Here is a 20,045-nt window from a genome sequence, read left to right on the forward strand (position 1 = left end):
CTGTGTGTATTTTTTATGCAACAACAGGGATAAAAATTGATATTATGTACACATAGATAGATATGTGCAAGAACTTAATGCGTAAATAAAACATTACTTTTTTTTCCGAAATTCAGTGGCCAAAGCACTGGGACTTCATTTACTTGACACACTGATTAGAGAATCCAAACAAAAACGATTTCGCTTAGTGCCTTATCAAGTTTTGAACTCTGCGGAGCATAATAAATACGCATTTAAGCGCATTACGCCCCAGCGCAAGATAAATTCCACATTAAAATTAAAATCAATGACAGAATAATACGCAATCATAATGATTTCATGGCAGCCACAGCGGCATCAACAACATCAACAAAACAAGGCTTATCATTAGCCAAAGCGGCCATTCCTTGATTGGCGGCCCACCGCCCACTTTGGGCATTTGGGGGCGGGGCCCTGGGCCGAAATCGAGTTGAGTTGTTTATTTATAGACCCGAAACGAAATCAGCAAACAATATGACGCAAAATTGCAGCAGCAGCAGTGCCAGCAGTGGCAGCAGTGGCAGCCATGAGTAGCCATGGCAACAATTGTCGGTTATTCCATAGTTGGACGTCTGCCAAGCGTTATGGCTTACAGCTCGAGGACAAGAAAGGAGCACTCTGGGCGGTGTGGAGCACAGGACCTCCTGCTGTGCACTGCTGTTCCACACAGATACAATCTGCTTCTGAATATCCTTTGAAAGTGAACCTGTCTTTGTTGGTGAAAGGAGGTGTAGTCTTTCCTATTCGTCGGACTTTAAGTCAGATTTCTGTTGGCTTTGATTGGAGTAACAATAGGTTTGCATAATTTTAGACCATTTTCTTCATTGCAACAAAACACCTATATTTAATTAAAAAAGGCTTTCAATTAGCTGCAAGGCTCTTTGTCTATCTCCACTGTTGTAAATTTTAAATGTCGACCTGAAGTCAATAATCAGCAACCAAATGCTAATGCGACTATAATTAATCATCGCTTCAACTAGTCCTTTATGAGCCAAAACCCATTCACTGGCTTAATTATGGACTCAAGTGCCTATTCGCAGAGTTCTGTTGAAGTTAGATAAGCTTAGATAATCATGCATTGTTCGAAAATTCAATAGCCATTCACCAGTTGTCGGTGAACGGCTTAAAGTATTTACTACGGAATCGATGGCCAATTCGCATTTTCCCCAATTAAGCTGTGCCATTACATTTAATAACTTGCCTTTTATCCATGGCAATTTATGCACCTATTTTGTGTTGTTTTTGGCCATTGTTGCTGGCAGCCACAGCGAAAACAACGGCGTCGACAGTCCACAACAGCTGCAATATGTGCCAGCAACAGTTGCCCAGCACCAGCACCACAAAAAAGCCATCCAGCACCACAGCACCACCGCACCACCCACGCGAATCCACGACCACCCATTGCGAACTAAATTTATACAGCGCTGACTGTAATTTGCGTTATTAAAATGGCGTCAGTTGCTTACCAAAGCGAAAAGTTTCACCACGCCCCCACCATCGTCAGCAGGTCCTTGGTCCTTGGTGCTTCGTCCTGGGCGCTGAGTCCTTGTCACAGGAGCCCTGTGCTGCCGTTTCCACGCTCGTCTAATTGTGTTTGAGCTGTGCTACAAATACGCGACCTCCGATGGCCAGTCGAGTAAATTGAGATTTATTTCTGCGAATTTCGAGTTTGGCTAAGACAGAAATAGGCTTATGGCAGGATAGCAGCAGGATAGCCAGTCCTGTAATGATGATTGAGGTCTCTAGTTGTAGGTGTCTTCAGATACATATTCCTCTGCTAATATTTAAATAAAAGATATAGGTACCTTTAGATGTAACCCCTGAGCAGAGTCACCTTTTGTCCAACTCCTTAAGGATTTATATTGAAATCCCTTGATCAACGCCCTATAGAGGTTTCCTAAATTGCTCTAGCCGAAGCCTTCAGGAAGTAGCAATGTGCGTACTTCCCCTTGGCTTTTGCCTTTTGACTCGGGCAACAGCAACAAGTTAGCTTGGCCATCGTCCTCCAGGGCCACTTCCACTTACCCCTGTCAATGGACACCCCCTCCCGTTTGGCACGCCCCATCCATAAGTCAAACTGTTGCTTTCATTTCTGTGGTGTGAACTTTTCACTTCCCTGCCAGCTTTGCGCACCCACTGATCGATATCAATTGATTGAGCCACGCAGCACAGAGGCACACGTTTTTTATGCCATTTGATTAACAAAGGCAAGGAATTTCTAGCGCCTCACAAATTATGACCCACTCGACAGCAATTTCCCGGCGCATTAATCAGAGTTAATTACTTTGTCAAATAAAGCGCTTTGAGCCACAGGAAAGCCAAGCCATTGCCATTGTTCTCCAGCAGGCTTTGGTGTGAAAATTCAATTAACTTCGCGCTGAAAATAGGCAAAATAGGTAAATACAGCCGAGCCGAAAATCTGTCTGGCAAACTATTTGCATTGAACATTCAAGCAAAACGGCCAGGACAACGAGGACGAAAACAAGCCAAACAATGGCAATGGCTGGCACTCGCGATTTTTGCGTCATTTACTCAAGTTTATGCTGAGACCACTTGTCGTCCTCGCAAATTGTTCTAATTAAGAAGACCAAGCTGGCGACGAAGTTGGCCAAAAGGGCGATGAGCGGTTGGAGTGGGCGTTCGGGCAGGTAAAATGCCAAATTAAAATCGTAATGAAGCACTTAAGTTGTGTTTTCTTAGACCTTTTCTGATGCCCTCACAAAGAGTGCTTGGATTTAATCGGTGGTCGGCAATGTTTGGAGTCTTTCGGTAAGGAATATATAGAATACGCATATGGGCTCTTTGCTTTAATTAAAAATTTCTTGTTGCCATCCTCGTGGGTTATCCTTTTAATAGTGGTTGTTAAATATCATAATTAATAGATTGCTTTTGAAAGGGTATTAGACACTCACAAGTTGACGACAGTTTGTATTTGGTACCTCTTAATTCAGCCATCTTGGTTGCTGGCGAGCGAGGATTTGAGATTCAAGTGGCCCCAGCATTAGCGTCAAGTGCTCGGCCGTCTTCCTTGGGGCTTCCACATAATTAAGTTGTAGCCATTGAAAGTGGGCAAAGGATTATGCTTGGTCCTTGGACCTCTCCTCTCCGACTGCCGCCCTTGGTCCTTTGGCACTTTTTTCATCCTGGCTGTCGCCATTAATTGAGTGTCATGGCGAATGCAAAATAAGCTTACGCATTTAGTTGGCATAACTGTCGGGGATAAACTGCCAGCTGGTCATCCAACTCCATGACAGTTGCACTTGCAATCGGGCATCGCAAAATAGATTTTTAAGCCAATCTAATGGCAGGCAATTAGCAGGATTTTTTCTCGTTTCGAACAGATGTAATGGGAGTTAAATCTCAAAGTGAGGGTTGTGTTTTGCTTGTGGGCTTTGATTCATCCTTGCTATAATTGGAAGTACAGGGGCAATCCTTAAAGTTTAAAGAGTTAATGCATTATTTTAATCACAAAGGTGTGACATTATTAAATTACTATTAAACTATTTAACAAATTATTAAATGCCTTTAAGCTTAAAGTTTCTAGTTTTAATTCCATTGAGCCCTGAAAAGTATGCTACAAATTCTGCATCCCTGCTATGATAGACTGCAGACCAGTCGACTGGTATTCCGGAGTCAGAGGAGCCTGGAGTGCGGCGGTCCATCTGGTTTTTTAATCGATCCGCTCCGCTAGTCCGACCCCTGAGGCTCGACAACCGACCTCTGACCTGTCGTACCGCCTGACCGTGGGTCAATATTGGTTTGCTTTACTGCGCTCGGTTTGATTTTGTTTGCTCTTGGCTGCGAGCGTGCGGAGCGAAAACTCTTGCCGCAAGACTCTCACACGCGCAGGATTCTCGGCGAGGATGTGTGCAAATGTCGGGGATATTCCATGGTAAACAAAGGCATTTGCATGAAAATGTTTTACTTTTACTTGGAGTTTTGTGTGTAACGAGCAAACGGAGGGGAAAGCAGCCCAGTGTTTGCCCTGTGCTTTTTTTTTTGTTTTTTTATTTTCGTACCCCCGATGTGCACTGCTAATTGAAGCAGGGTGGTCCCTGCAACACCCCCACACGAACTTAATGCCGCTTGTAAAATGGAAAACTTAATCTGAAAAAATCAATCTGCAATAAAAATAAAATTAAGGCGCGACGGAAGACCCCATAAAAAAAGGAAGAGGACACGCCGGAGGCGGAGATGGCGACGGAGGTCGTATAAAGAGGAGCCGAGAAAAATGGACACACGCAGGACCCTTGGCCAAAGGCAAAAGGTGTGCGTCAGGATTACGCGGCATTTCACCATTTCACCATTTCAGCATTTCGGCATTCGAGCGGCAGTGGCGAGGGTCCAAAGGATATTCATAAATAAATATCTGCAGGCATACAAATTGATAAGCTGGCAGCCAGGTCCCGACCTAAGCCCCAAGCCCACCTCCTCTCCAGAAGGACGCGCCCAGGATTCAAGCCCCCAGACCCTGGCATCTTAATCGACAGACGCTGCATACCTTTTTGGGGGCCTGCGAAATCGCCAGTCAACTTCCCGGCCGATGGAAAGGGGCTCTCGAACAGGTCCAATCCAAACATCCCCCGATGACTGGCTGGCTAACAGGTAAACACTGGCTACACTCAAAAAAAAAATAGTTCGAAAACGTAGAGAACTAAATGCGGAGCAGACAAAGAAATTAACTAAGCCTAACATCAACTTATCTTAAAAGAGTGATAATACAAAATCTTGGTATAAGATGTAGTTATAGGTAATCAGTAATACTTGCAAAAGTTGCAAGATTTCAACTAGATTTTCCAACGTTTTTGGTGATTTTTCCAAGTCTATCCTTGCGCGATTTCTTCTGCAGCATTCTAATGCCGTTCGTCCTTCAACAGGCGCTGCTCCTTTCACACGCAACGCCCCAGCTCTCGTCCTCTTTTTTTCCCTTTTCCACCTCGCATTGGCACATTTTCCTTTTGCTGCCTCCTCAGTTTTTTTTTCGCAGCTCCCCCCACAGCCCCCCCTCAGTCGCTTTCCACTTTTCTTGGGGCCCATTGAATTTCATTGTGCGCTCAAATTGTTTTGGTATTCAAGCTTAAAGCACGCGACTGCTGCTTCTATGCCTGTGGTCGGCCATCCTGCTGCTTGGCTCCTTGTGCTGCCACTGTGCCTTTCTGTTTTCTGTTTTCCTTTTTTTTTTTTTTTTTGCTTTTGTTGTTGCTGCTGCTGCAGGTCCTGCCAGCGAGTGTGCTGGTGTGCGTGCGATGTTTCCGTCCTCGGCGATGTTCTCTGCCTTCCAGCGTATCCTGTTGCTTGCGAAGCGCAACCAGTTGAACATTTCCAGCAGGACTCTCTGGGCCTCGGCTCCGCTCGGCTTTCAATGTCGTCCTTTGGCGCTCTCTGGCGCTCTCGGGCAAGGATTCCTCTGCTTTGGCTCTCTCTGTTATTCGGCTGTTGCTTGGCACATGTTTAACGCGCAATTATTTTGGTCCTGTTGCGCTTTTTCCATCGCCTTTGTGCGAGTATGGGTGGTTGGCTGGCTGGCTCGCTGGCTTAGTTTGTATTCAGACAAAGTCAACTTGAAGTTGCTGAAATAACGTAATTAATGCTGTTATTGAGCACTCAAAAATACACTAAGTTTCTGAGATTTAGGGGAGATTTTTGAATGAAATTTGGAAATTATTTTTTATTCTAAAAATTCATTTGTTTATTTACTATCACACTTTAAATTGCATATTTTAGATAAACACAATTTGAGCTATGAGTGCATTCTTTTTTCTTTGCAACTTTCCCTCTATTACAAAATACTTTTATTATTTATTACCAATTTTGAAATATTTTCATTTTAAATATTATGAATTTAGCTGCTAAAAAAAAACCCCAAATATCGTGATGCCACCATCTCCATGGACATCCGCATCATGATGGCCATCAGCATCAGCATCATGGCCGGGCATGCAACAATTATGAAAAGTCTCCACTCGGGTACGCTTGTCCGTCTGCTCGTGTAGACCGAAATCGGCGGCAGGATGGCAGGATGGCCGAGTGGATAGAGAGCGCGCACCTTGTGGCAAGTGCGTGGGCGTGAGGGGGCGGGGCATGTGCGAAGTGAATTGTGCGACGTTCGCAGCTGCCTGCATCCGCATCCAGGGAAATCGCTTAGCTGTTGCTTCGTGTGCGACTCGCAAGGTGGAAATTGATATTACTTTTTAATGCTGGCCCAGCTGGTGGCAGGACTTCCAGTGCGCGACAGGGAGGCGAGTATGCCGAGCACTGGCCGTGCGACAGAGAGAGGGCGTGTGAAACGAGAGCGCACCGCGCTTCGGCTCGAAGGACCAAAAGTGCCAGCCTCGTCACAGTTCGAGTTGAGCCGTCTCGCGAGCAGGACACCAAACGCGGAGGCTGACATATCCTGTGTGGGCCAGGTACTGTGGCTACTTGGGAACCAGGAACCCAGGCTATAGAACCTATAGCTTTTCTAACTTTTCCCGGCCAAGGTGTGCGTGTGCGCGAGTGTGGGTATCCTGGCTGTTGCTGCTGTGCGTGTGCGTGTGTGTGTGTGCGTGTGCGTAGCCGTGTTGTTGGCCAAACAAAAGCCAGAATAAGTGACGAGTAAATTTATAACCGCGCGCTTAACACACGCTACCTGAAAATATACATTTCCCATTAAGTACCAAAAATAAAAAAATAAATTGTTTAGACGCGCAGGTGAGTTAAATCCGTGTGTGCCAAAAATGGTTGTTATGAAAGGACTCGTGTGGCAGGCTAGCAAATAGTTTAATTTCCGGTCTGGCCATCAGGCGCACATCCGGTTTCAGTTTTATTTCCGTCTGTGCTCACAGCTCATTCACATGTGCCAGAATATAGAAGCCAATTCTAAAATTAATTTCATGGAGATGAATATGGTTTTTAAACTAGAAATGCCAAGGCTTAGAAGTTGTCAATAATTTTCAGAGGTACCCCAAACTTGAACAAAGTTGAATTGGATAAAACACCATTACACAAAAGGTATTGATTCCTGGTGGCCCCTCCAACTAATTCCAAACGCATTAACCAGGCTTATGTCTTAGCCCTTGAGGGGCTTTGAGAAAAGACAGCGGACAAACACCTCAGAGGCTGCAAAATAAAACAACTTAATGAAGCAAGAAATTGAAAACATTATCAAGGCGATTAATTATTGATACTTTGATGTTGCCGGCCCCGTCTAATTAATTTATAATTAAGTTAAGCATCTGCCCGTGGCCCGGTCCTTTTGGATTTACTTCCTCAAGCTTTAAGTTTAGGATGAGGAGCAACTTTAAGAGCTGTCTACAGCACCTGCCTCAGCAATTTCTGCGATTGAGACTTTATGAACGTGACCCGCCTGCCGTATCGATGGCAATCAGATTGTTGGGGTGAGGCTTGGCAAATGCCTGCGCTCCTGGCCAGCCAACTGTCATTACTCTTGGCCCTAATCCCTGCCCAAGTTCCGAGTGCCAAGTTCTCCACTCGACCGGATCCTGAGCCCACAGCTGAGCCCCATGCCCTTACACCTGCCACCGCGTCTGGTGGAGGTCTGCTCCAAAGTGCTTTTATTATGCCATTTTAATTTAGATTCCTATCAATCAGTAATAAGCATTGTGTCCACTCGCGGAGACAACGAAAAAGCGTTAAAAACGCAGAGATATTAGCTATTAGGGTCAGGAGCATTAGCTTAATATCCGCTTGATTTTTATTACAAAAACTTAATTCTATTGGATTTTCACACCGATCGGGCGAGGCAAAAATCTGACTTAAAGTGAAAGGACGCCAGGGAATTGGGGTTTTCTCTTAGTCCATTAAATGTTACTCATATTTCGGAGCATGAAAAGTATTTTTTCCATTTGCAGGGTGAAATGTCAATGCCATAATTTACAAATTCATTTGATTGTTTTTACAAGCAACACAATTTGTATTGATATTACCCACTGTTTTCGCCAAAAGTTTTTATGGCATTCGAAAGGAGTAAACAAAGTTGTTTAGTTTTCCTGTTTTGAGCGGATATGCAAATCAAGCGGCAAAACTCATTTCAGTTTCCCCACAAAATCGCCAGCAACAAGAAGACAAGGGCAAAGTTAAGCAAAACAACAAAACGCTAGGCGAAACTGATGAAAAAAAGAGGAAAACTCATTCGGATCGTTTGCATAAATTTGCGTCTTATTTTGTTGGCAATTTATATGCGCAGCCGAGTGACACACGCATTTTAATTGAAAGCAAATAAAAGACTCTATAATACATAATATGACAAGCCATAATCCTGACAGCAACAGTTATGCATGCTGACAGCTCGCAGCGTAGGGAAAATGTGTGGAAGAGCGTGCCGAAAACTGGGTCGGGAAATTCAGGGAAAGCCGGAAAATGGACAGCAGGCAAATGCCTGACAGGCTGGCCAGCCCAGCGAGCCTAATGACATTTTAAACAACTGAACGATGGCCAGTTAGTCCGCTTTTTCCCATGTGTGTGTGTGTGCCCGTCGAAATGTATTCATTAATGTCGTCTGCAAAGTCAAAGTGTTTAAAATGTTCAACACGCTCGGGGGGCACATATCCTTGTATCCTTGGCCCATCAAGTACAATCACACACACACACACGCACGTGTGCAGCCTTAATCAAAGGCAAAAATTAATTAACTTTGCGTCCAGGATTCCAGACTTATCTCTGCACCGCGTGTGTTGCTGTGCTGCGAATAATGAACGATTCCCGGTCTCCCGGATTGCGAGATGCAAAATACCAAATTGCCGCTTCATTTGCACAACAATTTTTAATAAAGCGGCAGCAAAGTGAGCGAATTTTTTCCCGTCGTCGGCTTTTGACCGCGTTTCCCGGACGTAAACAAGTAAAGGACCCAAAAAAAAAATAATAAAAAAAACTGCGGGCCAAAGATAAAAAACGCGTAAACAAATAACCGACATAAAGCGCATAAAGTGAATGATGCTGGCCACAGGAGCAAATATTTGTTTTACATTTTTAAATAAGTCGCTCACATTTGTTGTATTTTGCCTTATGCTGGCAACCAATTTGATATATACACATAAAAACAGTTGCAGAGTAAAAAATCTCGTTTATTTACATGGTTTTTATCTGCTTTAAGCCGTTTACTCATAACATTCAGCTCTTTTGGATATTATAAAAACATACCGTTGAATGTATGAGCTAACTAAAAAATTCCCCATTGACTTTCTACCTTTTGTGCCAAGAATCGGGTTTTTATGAATACTTATGTACCCTTTAAAATAGCAGGATGCTGTATTTAAGAGTTTTTCCTGAGACACGTATTTCTTTTTCTATCTTCCAAACATTTGTAGATTCCCAATCAAAGATGTCCAACTTTGTTGTGGAGCAACATTGCCTGCAGTGCGGAATTCATCTAATTGAATTTCGTTGGCATGTCCACTCTTCACGGATGAAACTCAGGAGGCTTTCCCCTTTTTTTTGCTCCCTTTTCCTAGTTACGCATGCAAAAATGTGCAAAGTGCGGACTTACGCAAAAAAATCGAGAGCTTCTAAGTGGAAGGAATATGGAAGGATATGGGCGCTGGGGTGGGAAAATGGCGCCCAACTCTCTCATTTTCCAGCTTTTCCTGCTCGCTGGAGGCTGTCGTGATGTGGAAATCGCTCCGTTCACTTGTCGTTTGCACGCTCCTCTATTTACTTTCTGCGGCTCGGCGAATTCCCAATTAAAATGTTTACCCACAGTTCTGGGAAGTAGGTAGTTTGGAGCAGCTCTTGTTCACTGGTAATTTGCATACGTGGATGCGTGACTGTGTCCCGAAACACAATTTCCTCGTTGCGGCCCCATGAAAAACAACTATTCGACTCGTCGTGGGTGAAAAAAAGTGTTGGCTGGCAGAAATAAATTACACTTTTTCACTCGATTTTAATCCTGGAAATGCTGAAATATTCCCCCGAAATACAGCGAACTCTGAGTGAATTAAAGACAGCTTTGACGTAAATTACTTTTATGTCTTGCACTTTTGCGTCGAATTTTTAAACTTTACTTATATTCGATTTTATTTCTGGAAATTATACAATATTGCAAATGTATTTATTATGTTAAATAACATAATTTATTTGTCTCTTCCGCGAAGACTCATTTTTATTTGACATTCTAATTAAGATATTTCTGCCAGGATGCCAGCAAAATACAGGGGATTTCGCCCACTCGTCTTAACTTGGCCAAATCGCCGCCACAGGGACAGTGACAAAATGCTACAAATTCTACAATTTCCCTGTGCCATTTAAGCTCTTCTTCGGCAGCTGCGTTGTCCGCCGGCTGTTGGCGTTGCCATTACCGTAACGCGGACTATCTGTAATATCCGGGCTCCCACAAGAAGTGAGGAGGAGTCGGGGCTTGGGAGCTGGGAATAGGATACCTAGGATATATAGGCTATCCACGCAGAGAGTGACAGAAGGTAGATAACCAAGGCACTGCGCTACTTGGCCGCCCTGTGTTTACATTTTGTTAAACGCGACCCTGACCCGCTTTCAGCTCAGCCCTAGATGTCCTGCTCCTGCTCCTCCTCTAGCTCCTCCTCCTGCTCCTCCTGCTCCTCCGGGTCCGAGTCCTTTCCCAGTCCCTTCTCCCAACGTGTAATCGCTCAAAGCAGCTGATAATGGCTCCGCTGGCTGCTGAAGCCCCCCAAATCCTCCCAGAATAACAACACTTGGAAAAATACATTTTTTTTTTCCTTTTAATCAATAGAATGTAACAATTAGTAACAGTTTAGTAAGCTTTTATTTTAATGGAGCTTACTAAACTTGCATTAGTTGTCTGATTTCCTCACATTTTCTGGTTGAAAGTTAAAATATGTTAGATTGAATTTCCTCTTCGACCAGCTTTGGCGTACTTTCTATGCGAATATATTGCATTTTTTGGTCCTTGTGATGAGTGAAAGGACCTCTTTTTCCTTGTGCACGGTAGGCAAACAAAATTTGCCGCATTATTTGGCCGTTCCAGCGCTGAGTTCTGCGCCAAATTGACATTTTATGCCCTTTGTGTGGGTGGAGACGAGTGGATTTTCCTACTGAATCGAAATGGGAATGGGCTGGCCTAATGAAATATTTGAGCCAGCTAAGAGTCGTGTTATGAGCGCAGCTTACGCTTTGTGCTTTGATTAATGTAATTGGCGCCCAAGGGTCACGGTTACAGGGGAGTTTGACACTTTGAACTGGCCGCACAGGCTGAACTCGCTAAACTGGCTGAGTTGGCTGAGTTGGGTGAGTTGGCCCTGTTGTGTACTCGAGATGATTAATGCATGTGCCCATCCAGCGGGCAACAGGCGCTGAGCTTAAAGTCCAACAGAAAAGGTGAGGCCCTGAGTTGGCCTAACTGAAAATCGAAAGTAATTTTACAGAAATGCAAAAGTTTCCGAGCGGAACCGAGAATCCTTGGGCCAGCGAGCTGTTTACCAGAAGTTTTAGGCAAATTTGCCCTATTTTTTGCCCCTTTTTTGCTCCTGTTTTTTGGCTGACATAAAACGATATCGCTACAATGCAATGTGGCAACCGAGCGCCGAGCAACAGTTTGGCGAAAAGTTGGCACAAACATTTATCAAACGAGCTAAGCAAAACTTTTCGAACCCCAAAAAGCGCTGTAAAAACGGAAAGGGGCCACAAACTATTTGCGGTTCGTTGACAATAAAATACCCTTTATGGCTAAGTCATTTACTGCGCAGACCTTCTGGACTCTGCTGCGGAGCTGGGTCTTATTATGGCATAAATATTCCCCTCAATTTGGCGCTCATCTCTCGTCCTGTTTGTCAGCGCAGGACTTTAACTTCCTTATCGAAATGTATTCAATTTAGTTTGATTGCCTGAGCTCAACCTTCGCAGGGTATTAGTATCGCATCCCCAAGTTGGCGCAACATTTTTTCGTTTTTTTTTTATTTTGTTTTTTGTTTGCTGGGTGTTCTGTAGAAAGTTGACATTTTTTCGCTTTGTTGTTCCTGGTTTCGTGGCTGTGGCTCCTGCGGTTTTGTGGGTATCCTTGTGCCGCGATGTTTCCACAGCTCATGTGCAGGACGCAAATTACAAGGCGGTTGTGCCGGTTGGGCAATTGCCGCACCCAGAAACAGCGAAAAGGATTGACAGTTATTAAAAATGAAACGAGGCAATTACGTTCTGGTTTTGCTGCCAGTTGTTTTTGAGGAGTGTTTTTCTGGCATGTTTAACGGGCGCTTACATTTGCATACTTCTCGGTCTATATGGTTACTTTAATATGAGGGTGAGCCAAAGGACTCTTGGGACTATCAAATTCGTAGGTCTTCACTTCGTGTTTTCAGTATTTAAATGTTGAAAGAGGATGTATGATATTAATGGTACCCCCTGTCGTATGCGTAATATTATATCTTTACCAAAACGAAGCCAGATATTAGAGAGCACTTATCGACAGCACATAAAAGAGGTGTCTAAACGTAGGGAACTCAATTCCGGACTTTAAACGTCTGGCTGCCAAAGTGCCCTACGTGTGGCAGGCTCCCAATTTGAAAGGATTTCCCCAGTGTTCGTTGTTTGTTTGTCTGAGTGCGCCTCTTTTGCTTGTGTTTGTTTGCGTGGCCGTGCATATGCTGATTGGTGGCAAGCCTTCGTCTTATCGCAGGGCCTTCAAATTGGCAAAGCCAAACGGCAAAACTCGAAACTTTTCACTTTAACTGCGGCGCTTGGCCATAAATCAAATATGTGTTTAAATTTAGCTCGTTACTTATGTTTTTTTTCTGTTTTTTTGCTTTTTGTTTGGCTCATTTTTCATGGCGCAGTAGCATTTTTGTGGCGCATTAAGCGTCGTTTTGCCAAATTCCGGCCGACCCATGCCCGGGAAATTGAATTCCGTATTTCGCTTTTGCCGCAGACTTTAGTTCGCTTTATGTGCAGTCATTGCTGTTGGCCAAATCCCAGGCGTGTGCTTAGCCAGAAAATGAATGAAAACGACAACGACGACGGGGACGAGAATGAGAACGAGAACGAAAACGAGAACCATATTAAGCGCGGGGTCGGCTGACTGGCCATATGCCAACGTCTGTTTGGGCCACTCCCCTTACACACATATAGTGGGCCAATTAAATGGAGGATTGGGGTGTGTGTAATTCGACCGACTGTTGCTCGTGGCGGCCCTAAAACAGAGAGAGAAACGTGTTTTAAAATTAGTCAAAAAAAGCTGGAAAGGATTCTCTAAAAGAGGCAGCCTTAAATCTAAAAATCAAAGAAAGCGGTAAACTCCACAATTACTTTAATCATGTGACTTTTATTAAAGGGTTATGATTTAAACTTAAGCTTTCCTTCCCCTTAGAAGATTCTTAATGCATCCCATTAAAAGTTTCAAAAATCTTAATTTAAACCAGCCATCTTTAAATTGCTCCATCCAAGAAAGCTATCCCCGATTTTAAGTTAGCCTTTTTGCCCGCAGTGAAGTTGCTCAACTTACACTTCCGCAGATAGCGAAAAACTGAAAACTTTGCATAATAATGAGCAGTTTATTTGCCATACCGTGTGCATGTGAATGCTTCTATGTGTGTGTGTGTGTGTGGGATTGCGATTGTGTGAGTGGTTTCCGGTTACAAGGTCCTGGCTTGTTCGTTTCCCCATTTGCCCGGCCACCCACAACAAACGAAGCCGAATTCAAAGGCCCGAAAAACTTGGCCGGATTCTCGTGTTTTTCTTCCATTTGCTGCAGAAATTGTTTCGTTGTTTTGCTAGACGCGGCGCTTTGATCAGATTAGTCCTTTTTTTTTGTACTCCCGAGGAAAAGAGGGAATAAATCATTTTCCTGGAGGCCATTGATTTAAAGAGCTGCACCTGAAGTTTTGCTTAAAGTGCTGCGGCTGCTGAGCTTAGAAATGGCTGAAAACAAATGTTTGGTTTCTTTCTAACAACTTTCGTTTGTTTTTGGCCATGTGTGTATGTGTGTGTGTGCTATGTTTTCCAAGTGGCTCTGTTTGCCATGCACTTTGTCTGCTGTCCGAGGAACTTGCACAGCAGGATGTTTGCCGAGGTCTCTTCGGTATGTGTTATGTGGTGAAGGCACCGCACCACACCCACCCACAAACCACTCACAAACCACCCGCAAAGCACCCACCATCCACAGACAGAAGCACAGCAGGCGGTGCTCCGCTGCTGCCAAACAAAAACGCACATCAAATTTGCATAATTTTGCGCAAAGTAACGTTTTGCACAAACAGAGGGAACCACATTCGCATTTAACCACCCGAAAAGCATATCCTTCCTCCACTGAAAATCCCAGCAACAGGCAGCAGTTCCAAAGTGCGTGTAACTTGTGGAGCGCATTAGTTTGCCGGATTTTATGACCCATTTTGCATTTAACATGTGCCAAGCACGGAAATCACTTCCTCAGCCCGTCGAGCTGAGGTCCTTGGGCTAATTAAAAATACAGTTTGCCAGATCTAACAATGATTTTAAAATGAGCTGTCGTCTGCAGGATGTGCGGTGTGGCAAACGGGGAAATTCTCCCAGTTTCCCTAAACATGTGACTGCGTAGGTGGAAGCCAACACCACCATCACCATTACCATCCTGATTGACTGCTCCTGTCAACTTATTAAGTCAGAAATGTGTGGCTGCGACGCCCACGCAGCTCACACTTTTCGAGTGAATTATTAGCATTTCTAAAAATACCGCGGCGAGCTGCGTGGGAAAGTGAAGCTTGTCAGATTTACTCGGCGAAATTTTTCCGGCTTTCCGGGTCAAAGGTTGGACTGTTTCCGCAAACGAGAATGGTTGCTTGCAACATTGTGAAAAGTTGAATATAAATCTGATTACACGGCATCTTAAAAGAAAGCGCCTAGGATTTCAGATTTTAATTACAGTGCTCTTCACTTCAGCTTGTGTATCTCAATTGTGGTGTGTGTGTTAAAAGTGTCTGTAAAATACAGCTTAAAATAAACCACACACAGCTGCAATTTCAATTAATTAACTTGGTCCATTGCCTTATTAATAAAGGTTATTCTGCGAGTAAAAGTTACTGCAACTTTAAAAAGTTATTTTTAATAATTGTTAAGAAAACCTAATCCAAGGGCGTGCAAAAAATCCTCGCTAAGGTCAAAACAAACCGAGAAATGGCATTCAGCGGCTGTTTGCTAAAGACGCTTTTGAAATATAGTAGGCTACCTAAAAAACACACAATTCCAGTGCGAACGCTGTAAATAAAATACTTGAGGTGCGTCTAGCCCTCGTGACCTTAGGCATACAAATGTGTGGCATACGCTTTTGTGTTTTGTATTTTGTATTTTGATTTTGTGTAAGCATCCCAGCAGTCGAGTTGCCTTGACATTGAGTGGCGCGCCAAATGTTAATGATGTGGCCTTAGCTGCACTTGTTGATCCCCCCAGGCTGCGTTGGCCACACTGGCAGCCCCACTCCCACTTCCTTTGTGAATGTGAATGTGAATGTTAATATGAATGTGAATGTGAATCGAAATGGTTGGGGGTGAATGTGAATCGTTTGCGGTATCCGTGCCATCCGGGCACTTTGCGCCCCGGCAATCCGTATTGATTATTGCGTTTATGGCTGCCAACTGGAGCATAAAGGCGAAATCAAACACACAGTACACAGAACACATGTATCCTGGCTGCGGGGATCTAAGGTCCTGGCATTGTGGCTCGCACCAAGTGCAAACAAACACAAATACTAGTTCGCTCGAGTCGTAGCAGGTCGCAGCTGTCTTTGATAGCAGGTAAATCAATATTTTCCAATATAAACGCATGAAGGCAATATGTTTTTTTTGTGTCTCTGGGCAAAAATCCCATGCCACCACACAAAGGCAGCTCAAAGACTCCCGCATGCAAATCAAAGCCTTTTTCCTTTTATTGTAAATAGGGAGAGCAAATTGGAGAGGAAGGCGCACAAACTTGAGAAAAATTCTCCCAAATAAAAGTATTTTCTTGCTGAACAAAATTCAGTATTATTTCCATTCTGGTTTGTTACTTTGTAAAATTAAAGTTTCCATTTTGTACAAGCACTGTAAATATTTGTAAGGTATAGAAAATATTCTGAATAGCTGCTTTTATTTCAATCTAAGCTCTTATTTAACTTCCTAGATCTGAATAGGAATTTCTAAAAAAGACGCATTGTGCGCTGATTTACATGGCAATGGCAAAAATCATCAAAGAATATTAGATATTTTGATTTTGATTGCCAAAAACTCTCGTCTCTATTGATGTGCCCGAAAATCCTTACTCAAGGACTATTCAATTTTGCTATCTGATTGGGGAGAACGTCTCGTTTTCCCAGAATACTCTCTTTTGAGATAAATTCCACTAGTTGACGTTTCGGCGCCAATATGTGTTGCAACGCTGGCTTTTCCCGGAACCAAGTGGAGTTGAGGGAAAAACGTTTCCCAGAACCGGAAGTGCGGAGAAGCTCCATTGGGGCACTTTAATCCGCTCATTAGGCAGCAGCTGCAGCAAGTGGCAGCTTAAAATGATATTTATATAAATGCCTTCTGCCGGCTGCTGGCAGAGGGATAATGCGACTCCTGGACGCACCCCTTTTCGAATGGGCGGAATATAAATTAGGGGTCTAATGGGTGCGATGGCTGGCATGCCAATGGGTGTATCCACCAACCGGAGACAGGCACGGATAAAAACACGTAGCAGCATTGTCAGTTCTCCGCTGCAATGGCGTGCTGCATCTTATGGGCTGCTTATTAAGGTACTGGCATTTTCCATTACAAGTTGAGTGGTGCTGCTGGTGGTTGGAGCAGCTGTCATTTGGCATGCCTCGCTGCATTCTGGCCACTTTTCTTGCTGCTTGCTGGCTAGCCTCCTTTATTATCCCCCCATTATTATTTATTTCGAGGTGAGCAAGGGGGGAATGGGATGGGATGGGCAATATGATCTAGGACTACGCCTTGAGTAAACATTATTAAAATTGCCAGCGTTGCTGGGAAATCCTAAAATAACCATAGCACCCAGCCAGAACGTCGAGTGTCGAGAGAATGGAAATAGTCTTTTTCATATGGGGAAAAAGGGCCCTGAAAAATGGCTGGCATCATGGCAGCCAAGGTTATCATTATTGCTATGCTAAAGTGGGCACACAGACACAGACACATGGCTATGAGATATGGGTTATGCTATATAGCATACTATATAGCACATAGTGTGCGCAACTTGTTGCTCCGGTCTCTTTATCCCTGTCGTGCGCGCTGATTATCCTGTTTTCTTTCTCCCTTCGGGTTTATTAGAAAGCTGTCAGCAAGTCTCCGCATGCTCCGGCGCACACTTGACATTTATTTATGCAAAAATGTGAAATCATTTGTGAAACTTGCCGTCAACGCACAGCATCCACATTCACATACACAAATACACACATACACATACACATAGAGTTCGCCTTTCACCCACAAAGGCCATCAAAAGGGACTCGATTGCGAAAGGATCCACGCCTCGTTGAATGTTGCCTACAAGTCAGTGGTGGACCGTAGAAAAAAGTGCGGCCCATGAATCAAGTGTTTTTTGCCTGCCGTTCTCGTGCTTTTTCTCGCAAGGCCAAAACGTCGCCTAAAAAAGTGAATGTCGCTCCACAAGTGAATGGCTTCTATTTTCTTTTTGCTTTTTTCATTTCCCACTTTGAGCTTTTCCTGCTCGAAAAGAGTGGCTGCTAATAACTGATGATTGGATAACAACTGGGCTAAGCTACCGCTGCCCAAACCAATTTCTGGGATTTTATTAATTTAATGCTATTAGCAAACTAAATATAATTTAAAGTTTTTTGGCCCACTCTTGTGTTTATGTCCTTTAGCAAGATTTGATTGATTTCCTTGCAAATTGGCATCACTTGTTTGCCCGACCAGTGCTGCCAAGCTAGGCTACAAAGCAGATCTGTTTCCTAACTCAAAATTTTAACCATAAAATTGCAAAGCAACTCGGTTTTGTTTGGGTCAAGAGCTGAACAAAAGTACAAGTTCTCATGTAATCTCCAGAGGCTTTAAAACAAAGCAATATAAAATTTAATTTTTCTTTTCATTGTGATTTGTGTTGTAAAATATTTTATGACACCTTAGCACCACAACTTTTGTGCAGCCCCTAGAGATTTTACGTACAAGTCATTCATCTCAAGCCCGGCTACTTGAAAACAAGCCATTAAGACAAGTAGAAGCCATGAATCGTAAAAATGGAAAAAAGACTTCACGCCTGATTGTATTCGTATCCTTGGAGCCAAAACGCCAACCCCCGTCCCCTCCACTTGGAACTAATTTCTTTTGTCGCATTCAAATCAAAGGCACACGTGTGTCCGGTGCTCTTCCGCTGCCAGGAAGCGAAATCCGGCTGAAAGGATGGCTCATTAGACAGGGCGGCGCTCCAAGTGAAATACTTCTTGTTTGCCAGCCCGGTTATTGCTCCATCAGCCAAAGTACGCTCTTTGTCATATTCCGTCTATTGAGTGATACAGTCATTCTCCCATAAGTATGTCTTTACCTATTCGATTGCAGAGAGAACAATTTATAAATATTGTGTTGTACAATTTATTTGTAATTAAACTGCTAAGTGTGGCTTGAAAAGAGGTTCTCAAATCTAGTTTGACAAACTGCATTTTTTACTTGAAAGCTACATACTTGTTGTGCGAATAGTGTGGCCTTTTTTCGCAGTGCACAACTAAAAGCTGTCGGTGGAGGAGTCACTGGGAGCAGGCCTTAACCCGAAATGCCTGGACGCATATCGGGCGCAAATATCTTTGGCACACTTCACTTCACTTAGACAAACAAGCGGGCGACAGCGGCACTGAAGGCCAAATGAAGGGTGTGGGTGGGGGCTACCAACAATGCCTGGCAATAGCAATATAGCCCTGTTGTTGATTGAACAAAACAAGTTAGCAGGGGATCGAAGTGAAGTGGCTACGTGGCCAGGGTTAGCTTCTCGCCCAGATCCAGACGCACAGCTCCCGGCACGTTCGTCCAGGATGTCTGACTGGCTGGCTGACTGACTGACTAACAGACTGACTTGACTGCTTGACTGGAAGACCGGCAGTCTGGGAATTTCAACGAATTTGGCAGTGCTTCATAATTTCACTACGGCCTGGCTTTTGCATACTTTGGGCCAAGTTTTTCGGCTGTGGCCCGTGTGCTTGAGTGACTTTGATGCTGTCGAAAATGGACTCATAGTTGGACTTAGACATCCTCAGCTGCCTTTGTGTAATTTATGCCCTTGTTTTTCGAGCTGTCGACGGCCTGACAACGAACGACATCCTCTGCTTACGGCCAACAACTACATCTCTCATTTACTAATTTAAATAAACTTTCAACAGCACCAGCTCAGAGTCGGCCAAAGTTTTGGCCACAGAAATTGTGCATTCTGAATGTGCCACTTGAACGTAATGAGGATGTCCTGTGCCAAAAAATATGCCCACACCATGGCCATCCTTCCATGGTATCCTTCAATTTCCGCACATACAATTTGCTGTTGCATACTTAGGGGCGCCAAAATAAGGAGGAGCATTGTGAAGAACTTGAATGCCCCAGGGAAGGCGCGACCGCAGCCCAGTTGGCCAACTTTCATAATTACGAGAGTAACGACAACAGCCACAAGAAGCCTTCAGATCCAGCCACATCTAGTATATATCTTTATGTATATATATATATATATGTATATACAAAGCTACAGCTATAGCTATAGCAACAGGAACAGGAACAGGGCCGCAAGTGCCACAGCCTTCGAAAAGTTTTCAAGTCAGCCGAATTTATGATAGAAATATACTTTCTCTGCACTTTGGGGGCTTAGTAGGTACTTAGTACCCGGAGTAAATGGAGAAAAGTCAGCTGTTGTGATAAAGTATTAATAGAGAGCGTATTTCGCAAAGGGCCCATTCAAACAGAATCGATAATGGAAAGTGTCACGAGCTCTCAATTAAATTTACATATTTCGTAAGCCAAGCAAAAATGTTCTAAAATAATACAATTATTCGCTTTAGAGAGACTATAGATCTAGAGGCGAGAAAATTAAATTTCTTGTAGTTAACTAAGATTGATATCGCTCGAATGAAAATTGATAAATTTGAAACATAGAAATGGGCTGCCTGCCTG

General features: G+C 43.7%; 1 protein-coding gene across 3 annotated transcripts in view; it reads left to right on the top strand.

Annotated features, from left to right (window-relative positions):
* The first annotated feature begins 6,351 nt into the window (after positions 1 to 6,351).
* LOC6533478 (regulating synaptic membrane exocytosis protein 2) overlaps positions 6,352 to 20,045 on the top strand; it is a 58,697-nt gene continuing 45,003 nt past the window's right edge. For 2 of the 3 annotated variants that reach the window (XM_015194562.3, XM_039374929.2), the window contains exon 1: positions 6,352 to 6,708. The gene's annotated coding sequence lies outside the window, so the exon portion shown is untranslated. The remainder of the gene's footprint in view (positions 6,709 to 20,045) is intronic. The other variant, XM_039374930.1, reaches the window with a different exon arrangement.

This window comes from Drosophila yakuba, chromosome 3L (assembly GCF_016746365.2).
Source record: "Drosophila yakuba strain Tai18E2 chromosome 3L, Prin_Dyak_Tai18E2_2.1, whole genome shotgun sequence".
Lineage (NCBI taxonomy): Eukaryota > Metazoa > Arthropoda > Insecta > Diptera > Drosophilidae > Drosophila > Drosophila yakuba.